General features: G+C 41.7%; 1 protein-coding gene across 3 annotated transcripts in view; it reads right to left on the bottom strand.

The window, feature by feature from the left end:
* The window catches only part of SAMD12 (sterile alpha motif domain containing 12), a 609,026-nt gene that overhangs the window by 209,313 nt on the left and 386,560 nt on the right, over nt 1–13,153 (bottom strand). The window lies entirely within an intron of this gene.

Raw genomic sequence — 13,153 nt, 5'->3', positions numbered from 1 at the left:
TCTAAAGCTTGCTGGAGATGTAATGCAGCCACAGGCACGTACACACACATTTGGTGGTCCTGTCGTGGTATCTCTCATTTTTGGACTCAAGTGGGTGACATGATTGGACAGATCATTAACACGATTTTGGAATTGTCTTTTGATATGATTGCTTTTTCCAAACCTTCCAAGTCATATACTCCGTCCAAAAACAACCTGACCACACATTTAATTGCTGCAGCCAAAACCTTAATCCCTCTCTATTGGCTGCAGACACATCCGCCCTCTGTGCAAACTTGGCTCTCTAAAGTGTCTCAAAACTACAGGTTTGAAGAACTATCAAGTTGGTCCAACAGAACCCATGAAAAATTTATTAGCGTACGGTCGCCTTGGGCACAGTTTCAAGCCTCTTCCCCGCATCTATTTGTTATATAGTCACCGCCTTCTTTTACCTTCTCGTGAAGAGGTTTCTTGCTTAGCTGGCTTGGGAGGTCTGACTGGAGTGGAGACTATGATCCTATCTTTACTTATTGCTCCTTCTTGCCTTACCCCCCCCCTCTCCCTCATCCCTACCCATCATGTTCCTTTATCTTTTGTACCCTTACTTATCTCCCCCCTCCCGTCCCTTCTTACCCCGTCCTTTTATACTCCATTATGGAGATATACTAAAGTACAATGTAGTCCTGTTGGGCTTGTATTTCTGAATGCTAATATTATGTTATATTGTATCACATTTTGAATAAGACATGAGTTATGATGTTTCTTTTTTTGCTTTTGTGTTTCCTGACAGTGCCTTGCACGGTTTGTCCGGGGAAAATATATTTGTGCTGTTATTATGTATACATGTCATGTGCAACTTGTTTGATGTTCAATTTTCAAATGGAAAAGAAAAATAAAGAATGATAAAAAAAAATAGAAAGACCAGATTAGACTTTGCCAAACAACATGTAAAGAAGCCGCCCAGTTCTGGAACAGCATGAAACTAAGATCAACCTGTACCAGAATGATGGGAGGAAGAAAGTATGGAGAAGGCTTGGAACGGCTCATGATCCAAAGCCACCACATCCTCTGTAAAACATGGTGGAGGCAGTGTGATGGCATGGTGGCGGCAGTGTGGTGGCATGGTGGAGGCAGTGTGATAACATGGGCATGCATGGCTGCCAAAGGCACTGTGTCATTAGTGTTTATTGATGATGCGACTGAAGACAGAAGCAGCCGGGTGAGTTCTGAAATGTTCAGGGATTTACTTTCTGCTCAGATTCAACCAATTGCAGCAAGGTTGATTGGACGTCGCTTCACAGGACAGATGGACAAGACTCAAAACATACTGCGAAAGCAACCCAGGAGTTTATAAGGCAAAGAAGTGGAATATTCTGCAAAGTCCAAGTCAATAACCAGATCTCAACCCGATCGAGCATTTCACTTGCTTAAGACAAAACTTAAGGCAGAAAGACCCACAAACAAGCAACAAGTGAAGACGGCGGAAGTAAAGCCGGGCAAAGCATCACAGAGGAGGAAACCTGGCGTGTGGTGATGTCCATGGGTTCCAGACATCAGGCAGTCATTGCCTACAAAGGATTCTCTACAAAGTATTAAAAAAAAACATTATATTTATGGTAATGTTAAGTTGTCCAATTACTTTTGAGCCCCTGATATGAGGAGGCTGTGTAGAAAAATGGCTGCAATTCCTAAACGTTTCACAGGATATTTTTGTTCAACCCCTTGAATTAAACCTGAAAGTCTACACTTCAATTATATCTCAGTTGTTTCATTTCAAATCCAATGTGGCGGCAGCAGAGCCCAAATCATGAAGATTGTGTCACTGTCCACATAATTCTGGACTTAACTGTATATAATATCAACATAAAAAGTTGAGTCACTTTGTAAATACATTGCACACTTACCGTATCTCATATTGATCCTGACTTACAGCCAGTATTATACTCCACAGCTGCACTCACAATTCTGCTGGGTGCTTGTTAACAGACACACCCCTCACAGCTTAGCTGAACTCCTATAATTCAGGGGGACAGTAAGTTTTTCATACATTTGATTACTAGAAGGTGCATGGTGTAAAGATATTCTAAGGCCTTGTTCACACACAGCGCTAAAAAAAACCCTGACGTGTAATTGTGTCAAATACGCTAGCGTTTTTGTAAAGCATTTTAAACTACAGGCGTTTTTTACGCTTTTTTTTTAGGAGTTTTGTGCATGCGTTCTGCACTTTTTTGGTGCGTAATTAGGACTCCCATTGACTATGGGAATTAGGCGCGTTTTCAGCACGTTTTAAGCGCCAAGGAATTGACCTGACGCTTCTTTTTTATGCAACACATTTTTTAAACACGCGCGCATAAAAGAACATGTCGTATTCACTCACGATGCGCTTTCCCATTTATGTAAATGGGAAGCTTAAATCATGTGCTTTTTTACGCGTTTTTTGGCACGTTTTACACGCCGAAAAAACGCGTCAAATACACGCCGTGTAAACAGGGCCTAAGAATGTAAACACCAAGGCAAACTCATTGAACCAGCAGAGAATGCTGAAAGTTTTCAGCTCTGAAGCATGCAGAATAGTGAATGCAGCTCTGGACTATAATACAGGCTGTAAGGCTATGTTCACACTTGCGCTAGAGGCACCGTTGTCAACTCCACCAGATTTGACGACAAGAATAGCATGGAAACCATAATGGAACAAGTCAATGTGGTTTCATGCGCCATTAGGATCTGTCGTACAACTTTTTATGTCGATTCATTCTTTTAATAAACTAGAATCTATAAAATGCGCTGATGGTACATGCCATATGGAATCGAAGGCACATGGAGTAGGGACCCATAGACTTCTATAGGTGCTGTAATACGTTTCCATAATACAGTAGGGTGCGTGAGGTTTGAGACTGGGTTCACACGACCATGTTACGTCCGTAAAGTACGGAACGTATTTCGGCCGGAAGACCAGGACCGAATACAGTGCAGGGAGCCGGGCTCCTAGCATCATAGTGATGTACGATGCTAGGAGTCTCTGCCTCGCTGCAGGACAACTGTCCCGTATTGTAATCATGATTACAGTACGGGACAGTAGTTCCACCCAGAGGCAGGGACTCCTAGCGTCGTACATCACTATGATGCTAGGAGCCCGTCTCCCTGCAGTGTGTTCGGTCCGGGTCTTCCGGCCGAAATACGTTCCGTACATTACGGACGTAACATGGTCGTGTGAACCCAGCCTTAGGCTGCATAATGCGGCACATATGTATCAAATCCCAAAGGCATAGTAAACAGCAAAATGACTTGGAGGCTTCAAATTTTTAATCTATAAAGCTCCATTTCCAAATGACTGAAGGGAGTGCACCAGATTTTCTGCTCCAGTCAAGAAGATATGAGGACTTGTCCTTCTATAACAGGTGGGGAGGCAATAGAGATTCAGCAACACGTTCCATTTAGGTGCAGACAGTGAGCTCACATACATAACATCCTGACGGACAATTCCATAATGGTTTTTCAATTTAATTAAACTGACAAAACATCAAATACAATAGTTCTGCAGATAGTGACGTTTCGCCGCAATGTGCTGTGTCGTCCCGGCATTGGATATGGAGTCTTGTTACACATCACTGCCAAGCTATTATTGTTTGCACATTTTTGTGTATTGTTTTTTTCCCAAGATGGGATGAGATGTTTGTTTTTTAGCAAATTTATGCAAAAGTGACAGATGCAGTCATGTATTTTTGGCAAAACAGTTTGGCTGTAAAACTTACGTTAGATCATAAAACCCGGAAAGTCACATACACGGCAACTGCAACTTGTTCTGATAGGATGGAGTCAAAAGTAAAGAAATTATACCTTGTACATAAACTAATTAAAAATAAAAAATAAAAATATATATTTTAACGGACGCGGCCTAATTTGGCAGAGCGATTTTTTTTATTTTCAGCTTTTTCATCTCAGCACACCGAAAGACATAAAAAATTTTTTTCTTTTCGGTGTCATAAGGGCTTTTTTTTGCGGGTTGTATTTCTCAATAACAACATTTTGGGTTTATATTTGGGGCATCATTTTGGAGGGGATGTAAAAAATCTGAAATTCCACCATTGTTTTTACCAAACATTGTTTTATTATGTTTTTCTGCAAAAATAAAAACACTTGTTTTACAGCATTCAAAGACCCATAAAATGTTTTTATTTTCCTGTTGACGGAGCTGTACAAGTGATTTCTTTTGTGGGATGACTTGTAGATTTCATTGGTACCATTTTACGCTGGATGTACAAAAAACAGCAATTTTGGCATTGCTTTTTTTAAAAATAGTTTTTGTTTTTACAGTGTTCCCTGTGCGATATGAATGACATGACACCTTTATTCTGCGTGCTGTTACAATTACGGCAATACCAAATGAATATAGTTTTTTATGTGTTTCTACTTTTGCACAATGCAAAATACTTATTTTACAGAAGATCCATAACATTTTCATTTTTCTGTCGACGGAGCTGAATGAGGGCTTGTTTTTTTGCTGCATGACTTGCAGTTTTTATTGGGGTACCTACGACTTTTTGAATACTTTTTATTCAGTTTATTTTCACCAGCATGCCCTGACAGCCAAAGGACTATTTCTCCAGCCAAAGGCTGTCCGGGCATAAAGGTTGCTGACCCCTGATGTAGGATAAATAATATGTTTATTTTACCTTACGGGACAATATGGATGTGGCGATAACAATTACGTGTACTTTTTTTCCCGTTCTTCCTATATATTTTTTTTTAGATTCTATATTTTTTATTTTATTATTTTGTATAGCCATGCATGCAATCAGATAATCCCTTACACACTAGCAATTGCAGATTACTAACAGGACAGGCAAGGGCATATATAGCATAGATGCACCCCAATGCGACTGCTATGAGGTCTTGTCTCCATTTTACTGGGTGATGAGGACCTGAACAAGAACGTGGTTCTCAAAAGTTCCACACTGATAGCAAGGAAGTGGAAAATTTACATCATTAATGAAAATGCAATGAGGGCTCCAGTACCTCCTGTTGCAGGTTGTTCGGAGTGTGGTGGTGTCAAGCAGAACCTTTAATTTTTTCTAATTTTTATCTCCCTCTGTTCTTCATGTACACCACTGAAGGTGAGAGATTTGTGCTGTTGATGTGTTTAGCCCACAGTGAATTGTTGCGACTGGTTAGACCGGATTCACACATCACTTATTTGCTGCAGATTTTGGTGCAGATTTTTGAGCCAATGCCAGAAGTGGCTTAAAAAAAAATAAAGAATTTAAAGGAAGAACATATACTTCTCCTTCCTACTGGATCTAATTCTGGCTTTGGAATACCTCCCAACCATCCCGGATCCAGCGTGATAGTCCCGGATTCTGGGCAGTGTCCCGGTAGCCGGTGGTATGTCCAGTTTCAACTTTATCTGCATCCTTAGGTAGCAGATACAGTTGAATCCAACGATAGAGCAGGGAGCAGTCAGCTCCCAGCTCCACCATTCACTATGCAACACCGGGCGTGAGCAGCTTGGCACAGACAGGCGCAATGCAGTGACATCATTGCGCCTGTCTGCGGGGAGCCATTCATAGCACAGACTGGAGGAGCAGAGGGATCTCCTCCACTCATGGAGGGAATGTGTTTAGGTGAGTATTTATTTTATTATTTTTTTATAAGGCACTATGGGGGCATAATACAGTATGAGGCAACTATGGGGGTATTATACTGTATGGGGCAGCTATTGAGTCATTATACTGTATGGGGCAGCTATAGGGTATTATACTGTTTGTTGGGGCAGCTATGGGACATTATACTGTAAGGGGGCACTATGTGGGCATTATAATGTGTGGGAGGCAATATGAAGGCATTATACTCTGTGGGATGCACTATGGGAGCAGTATCATGTGTTGGGCAGTCATTGGGGGCATTACCCTGTTTGGGATGCAGCTATGGGGGATTATACTTTGTGGAGGCTACTATGGGAGAACTTTACTGTGTGGAGGCCACTATGGATGCATTATACTGTGTGTGTGGGGGGCTCGCTATGGGGGCATCATACTGTGTGGGGGCAGCTATGGGGCATTCTACTGTATAGGGGCATTATAATGTGTGGGTGGCAATATGAAGGCATTAAACACTGTGGGAGGCACAATGGGAGCATTATAATATGTTGAAGGCAGTTAGGGGGCATTATACTGTGTGGGATGCAGCTATGGGGGATTATACTGTGTGGAGGCTACTATGTCAGCATTATACTGTGTGGAGGCCCCTATGGGAGAATTACACTGTGTGTGGGGGCTCTATGGGGGCATCATACTGTGTGTGAGCTCTATGGGGCATGATACTGTGTGGGGGGGGCACTATGGGGCATTGTACTGTGTGTGGGGGGCACTATAGGGGCATTGTACTGCGGGGAGGCACTATGCATGATACTATGTGGGCTGACATGGGTGTGTATGGGTAGGGATAGCGCAGAGTTAGAGACTTGGCTTAACAGGGGAAAAATGCCACATCTATTGCCCCTGTTTGCAATACTTGAAAGTTGGGAGGTATGGGCTTTGGCTTAAAAATCTGCAATAAATACGCAATGTGTGAATCCAGCCTTACAATTGTAGCAAACCTGCAGCTGAGAGAAGTATTCGATCTGTGGTGTTTTGGTGAATGGACAGCAGAACATAAAAGGGCAGATTTATTATTACGGTTTTAAACTTAGGGCTCATGAGCACGATCGTTGTTTTCTTCATTGTCCTATTGTTTTTTTGGCGGACATCATACTGAACTATTCATTTCTATGGAGCATACGTCCGATTTTTTTTTTGCGGATCCATGTGTCCGTCTCGCAAATTATAGAACCGGTCCTATTTTTGTCCGTGCTTGTGGTCCATCTCACCCATTCTAGTGTATGTTTCTGAAAAAAAAATGGACAGCACATGGAAGCCACTAGGATCCATGGCGTACGGTCCGCATAAAGGAAACAGTCGTGTGCATGATGCCTTAGACAGTATAAAACTAGACCAGGCAGGCAGAAGGTGCGCCAAGTTCATCACAGTGGTGCATGCTGTAGGATAAATATGGCGCATCTCCCTAAGCATGTTCGACACTTTTTTCTTCCTTATGCCACCTATTGGTTGGTTTACTTTAGACAAATATTTTGGCACACTTTGACGCGTTTAAGCCACACCTCTTTCTCTAAGCCATGCCCATTTTCTAGATAATTTTCAAAACTGTCTAGTGAGAAAAAAAAATGTCTAATAAATCTGGCGCAAGTCATGTACGCCAGTTTGAACCAGAATGATGGCACGTTTAGCTTTTTTCATCTCTCCCAAAGTATATTAGATAATTGCACAACTTTTAATCATACAACAATTAGTCTTTAATGACATACAATTAGGTGGCGGTTGAGTCATGTCCCCCTCAATAAGAAGATAAGACACCAGCATATCTAATGCCAGGTTTCTTTTAACCAGTAAAAGAACTTCAGTAGTCCCATCATCTTAGATAATCTTCGCCTTGGACCACACTTTGATATAAAGAAACCCTTGTGGTCCTATGAAGTATTTTAGGCCTTCACAAGCTACTCAGTAATAGATCCTCTTGTGTCGAGCTTGTTACTTGTACAACTGCAATAGCGGCACAGTGACCTTTTATATTGGAACAACTTGGTCCTAATAAGAGGCTTGTGTGTCGGATAAAGATGTATCCCCTTTGTGTATCTGCTGACACGGGGAATGTTCACACTCCCCTTCTGTTAACCACTGATGTAATTCTCAGGGATCAGACGAAAATGTCCTCAACGTCCGAACTGGATCAGGATAAAGACTCTGTTCTTGGCTACGTGCCTGCGCTACAGTACAGTGAGCACTGAGCAATTGATTCTTTATTCTAGGGGCAAGTTCAACCATCTGTAGCGAGGAGCACCTCAAATAAGTCTCCTGTAAAAACTTCACATGTGCTGCAGACACCACATTGTTTATATCTCCCATATGTAATATATTTTAAGGGGTCGTCTAGCTTAAAAAATCCATTTTCAAATACCTTATTAGGAAATTCGGAGTTAATAGAGGGGGGGGGGGGGTTCTTCAATTCAGGAGTAAAGAGCAGCTGTAAAGAGGGTCTCTTTCTCACTCGTTCTCTGGAGGACCCAGCATGTTCATTCATTACATGGACAGTCTACTGATTTAAATGAGAACTGTGTAATGCTTAATTTCCCCAGTGGTGGCGCTGCGGGGAGATTGATCTTTTTCTGATCGGTTCCTCGCACTTATAGCAGCTGATTGTTAGGGATCTCAGCAGCGGGACATGAAGATATTGTCCAAAGAAGACAAGCGCTTCAAGCTCAAACAGTTAATTGAAGTAATAGAAATATATGTAACAGGGTTGACATAAACGTCCAGGTGGAGGAAAAGGTGGTCACAATCAAGTCAGGGTCTGAATATTAAAATTCAGCCCCAACATTTTATTTGGAAAGCAATCACACCTTCTAATAGCCATTAATGGGATTACATTTGTGGCAGATGACATCATGACTTCAGACTAGCCCTTTTCACCACTGGACAAAGGTTGAGGCTGTAAACGGAAATCAGGAGGGATTATAGTCTTTATTCTGCCAGAGGCGGAAATTAAGACACCCCAATATGAAGATACAATATATATGGGGGCTATTTTAGATGACTTCTTTTAAAAGGTGTGGTCTTATAAAGACAACCCCTGTCAATGTGCCATATCGGGGCATATGATCATAGAGGGTGGTACCCTGTCTGGGAACCCATCTATGAGCCAGAACAAAGAGCTGCTCTGTATTAGCGAATCCCTCTCTGGTAGGCCCAGCACATTTTTGCATTTCCCCTGCAGAGGCTATCTGGTCAGATAGAAAATGATCGCCGCGGATTATAGATGTCGAACCAAAGGCGATCAGCTGATCGCTGCGCCTGCTTCTGTATAAAGAGAGGATGGTCTTGATAGGACAACCACTTCAAATAAATATGTTTTGTGTCTTTTTTATTGTCATTTTTTTTAACAATATTTTATTACTTTTTTGTCCCATAATTAACAAGTGGCAAATTGACAGTGTCCTCATGATTAACTTGATGTAATGTAGAACAGATTTCTAGGGCTCATGATGGCTCCGTATAACCTACGAGTTGTAGGGAGCTGTAATACGGCCTTACTGTACCTCCTAATGCCTCTGTTTTCATATGAAGGGTTATTTTTCAGTCAGATTCCATATGAAAATAAAATAAATTGAGGCATACTCCATCAGATTTCGTACGTAAGGAGGTATTTTACCCAAAAACCAATGCTACTTATGTAGGGCACCAGACGGAGCCTGTACGGCAGCACACGGAGGTCTTGCGACTTTGTACTTGGCGGCCATGTAGCCTTCATGCACTCTGTGCATGAGCCCTTATGATATTATTTTTGGAAATAAGTACAGATGGTGTCGAATTTACTGCAGCAGAATTATGTTTTTATTTACTTGAAACACATTGCATGTAATCCCTAAAATAAATTCTGCTTCCTCTGCCTATCTAGACTCCTGTACAATGTTGCATTATGTGTAAAGTAACACGTGCTCTCCTATGAACCTGCCATAACTTCAGAGAAAAGTGGAAAGATTACTTTTGGGATTCTGGTTCTCACCACCTTTTATTTTTTTACAACTTCTGTGTGTTGGCCGACACCTAAAAAAAGTTTTTGCTGCTTATGCGCATTATTCGGACAAGAGTCATGGACACAGTGGGGTCTTGGCCTTTGGGTTTTAGCTAATTACTTCTATTACTGGTGTTTTTTTTTTAATATTTGGAAAAAGTAAGACAAATCTCAATATTTCACCCCAAATTCCACTACTTTTTAACAGAGGGAAACAGTTGACCCCTTATCATGGTAACATTCGATGCTGTATAGGTCCTCACTACACAGGCCGTGATCTAATGTGAAATAGTAGGAGATTAAGCAGTCAAAGTTCATAAACATGCTGTAGCGGGACTCATTAGAAAGTCCCATTGTAGGTGAACTGAACATTGATGATTTAATAACGCAGGTTTAATCAATGGACTGTGTCTGCGTTCTGCTGTTAAAATATGTATTTCATTTCCCTGCTGGAGCTCTCACCATCCGACATTATCAGTCTGCAGCCCACCCGCTATGATGCAGACTATTATTTTGAACACAAAGTTCAAAATGAAAAGAAAACTATCAGAACTACATTATTACACATCTAAAATGTAAAAAAAAACATGTTGTATTGTGTTTGGAGCAATAGAATGAATAGGTTAATTGTAAAATGAGTCCTCATGACAACACTTCATGTCCAATTGCTCTTAGTGTTATTATGGGAATAATAGGCCTCATAACAACCAATCAGATCTCTTCTTCACAGTGCTAGTAAATGTAGGTATACAGTTGGTGGCAATAATTTTTTTGCCTGTATCTTTTCAGACTGATCCATATGTAAATTGTGTACGTCTGCAATTGTCTTCCAATATAAAATAGTATACTTCAATATTGATGTGTTCACCCTTAACTTTTCTTGAATTTGATTATGGACTCTTTCTCATGAGACCAATTCAATACAATATTGTGATAGACTGCAATTCACATCACTACCACTGGGTGGCCACACATAGAAACATATAGATTAGACATCTCGTGACAGAATATCGCGCCACACATCTCTTTTTTAAAGCTGCTCATCTCGTGCTTCCATTTTTCATTTTCATTCAAAAATAGTCATATCTTCATTCCTCAAGCCTTTCCGAATGTACTCCACATCCTTACTTTTGATTGACAGCTCCTCACCTCCCCCCCAGCACACATGAAATCACACGCTTGCACATCGATGTCCTGTTCCGGTGAGTGCACAGTAACTAGCTTTGAGGCCCGGACGAAGCAGGGAAGGGTATCGAACCATACATGACCTGTGCATGCACGCTATCTCAGATGAGATTTTGTCATTCAGGGTCAGTTTTCGGTGGTGGGTGGGCATAAGAAGAGGAACAAATGAGACTGCTGGATTATTACCATAAAAGGTGCAAAATGTTTGCAGACCGATATTTACGGTCGGAGGAGGAGTTTAGGAAAAGGGATAACGGCAATTAACTTTTGACAGCAATGACCAGCGAGGGGTGAGTAGAGTTCAATAGGTAAAATGCTGGTGACAGGTTCCCTTTAAGATCTACTATAAGCCATTACATGGACATGAATACAGATACACAAAACATAAATTAAAGAGTTATTCCCATCTCTTAAAGAGATGGCATATCGCTATGATATGCCTTCACTTTCTGATCGGTGGGGGTCGGACCGCTGGGACCCCCACCGATTCTGAGAATGAAGGGACTGCAGTGCAGTATCCTTTTAAAAGTTTCCCAGTAAAGTTGCACTCCAGACCACCAGCTGTACAGATTACTGCAATACAACACCATTTGAGTCCTCATTCCTTGCAAAAACACAGCTACAGTCCCTTCATTCTCAGGATCGGTTGCGGTCCCATAGCACTGGTTTAGTTCAGCGGCCACTCACTGTTTTACTTGAATAGGTTTGTGATGCAGTTCTCTGCACAAATGGTCCCCAGGAGTGCCGCTGTGGAGGGAAAACTTTGAAGGGAACGCAGCGCTAAAGCATAACTGCAGTTTCTTCATTCTCAGGATCGGTGGGGGTCCCAGAGTTCGGACCACCATCGATTAGAAAGTGATGGCATATCCTAGAGATATGCCACCACTGTACGAGATGGAAAAACGCCTTTAACAAGTACCGGATAAAAGATAGGTAAGTGCGAACCAAAGTAACACAAGAATCGACTACAGTAAATGTAATGCAAACCCTAAAGGACGTGTAGTGTTTGTAAGAACCCTTCAGCCATTCAGTTGGGTTTACAAGAGAATATAAGACGATGTCTTTATGTCGGTTCAGGTTTTTATGTTAAGAAAGAATCTCCGTTGCTCTCACAATAGAAAAGTTGAGTAGTAACAGCGTTGAGTTGGTCGAGGCTGCGCTTCATAATTTAAGAGAACAGTTTATTTGTAAAGCTTTTTATGCCTGAGTGATACATTCTGTTTTCTAGGTCAAGAAGTACTCACACATAAATGACTAAAACTTTATGCCAATGGGGAACTGGAGAAAAAAGGACTTAGGGCTTGTTTAGATGAACGTGTAATACGTCCGTGCAACGTGCGTGATTTTCACGCGTGTCGTACGGACCTATGTTACTCTATGTGAGTCCGCTGTGAAAAACTCACGACATGTCCTATATTTGTGCATTGTTCGCGCATCACGCACCCATTGAAGTCAATGGGTGCGTGAAAATCACGCATGCCACACGGAAGCACTTCCGTGCGAACTGCGTGATTCGCGCAACAGCTGTCAAACTATGAATGTAAACAGAAAAGCACCACGTGCTTTTCTGTTTACAAACATCCAAACGGAGTGTCATAATGATGGCGGCTGCGCGAAAATCACGCAGCCGCGCATCATACACTGATGACACACGGAGCTGTTAAGTGCCTTTTGCGCACGCAAAACGCAGCGTTTTTTGCGTGTGCAAAACGCACACGCTCGTGTAAACCTGGCCTTTATGTCTGACACTAGCACAAAATATTAGGCTTGGCTGTATCTGGGCTTCCCAACCTAAAGTTTTTGTTTTTGTCTGAATACCAAGGACACTGGTTAAAAGCCACTATGGATCATCTTTTCTACATTGACTTTAATGTGTTTATTCAGATGAATTTCATGTTTGCAGTAGCACATGAATGACATTCTGATACTTGGGGTTCTAAAACAATGGCCCCAAAACTGAGTTCCAGAGGAATAACAAAAACCCAAGAGGTTAGAGACACTTAGGGTATGTTCACACGTAGTCAACAAATACGTCTGAAAATCCAGAGCTGTTTTCAAGGGAAAACAGACCCTGCTTTTCAGACGTTTTTTTACCAACTCGCATTTTTCGCTGCGTTTTCACGCCGTTTTCGCGGCGTTTTTTACGTCTGTTTTTGGAGCTTTTTTCATTGGAGTCTATGAGAAAACAGCTCCAAAAACGTCCAAAGAAGTGTCCTGCACTTCTTTTGACGAGGCTGTATTTTTACGCGTCGTCGTTTGACAGCTGTCAAACGACGACGCGTAAATAACAGGTCGTCTGCACAGTACGTCGGCAAACCCATTCAAATGAATGAGCAGATGTTTGCCGACGTATTTGAGACGTATT

This window comes from Rhinoderma darwinii, chromosome 5 (genome assembly GCF_050947455.1).
Source record: "Rhinoderma darwinii isolate aRhiDar2 chromosome 5, aRhiDar2.hap1, whole genome shotgun sequence".
NCBI lineage: Eukaryota > Metazoa > Chordata > Amphibia > Anura > Rhinodermatidae > Rhinoderma > Rhinoderma darwinii.
The sequence above is the reverse complement of the archived record's forward strand: the minus strand, read 5'-3'. Positions and strand labels throughout refer to the sequence as shown.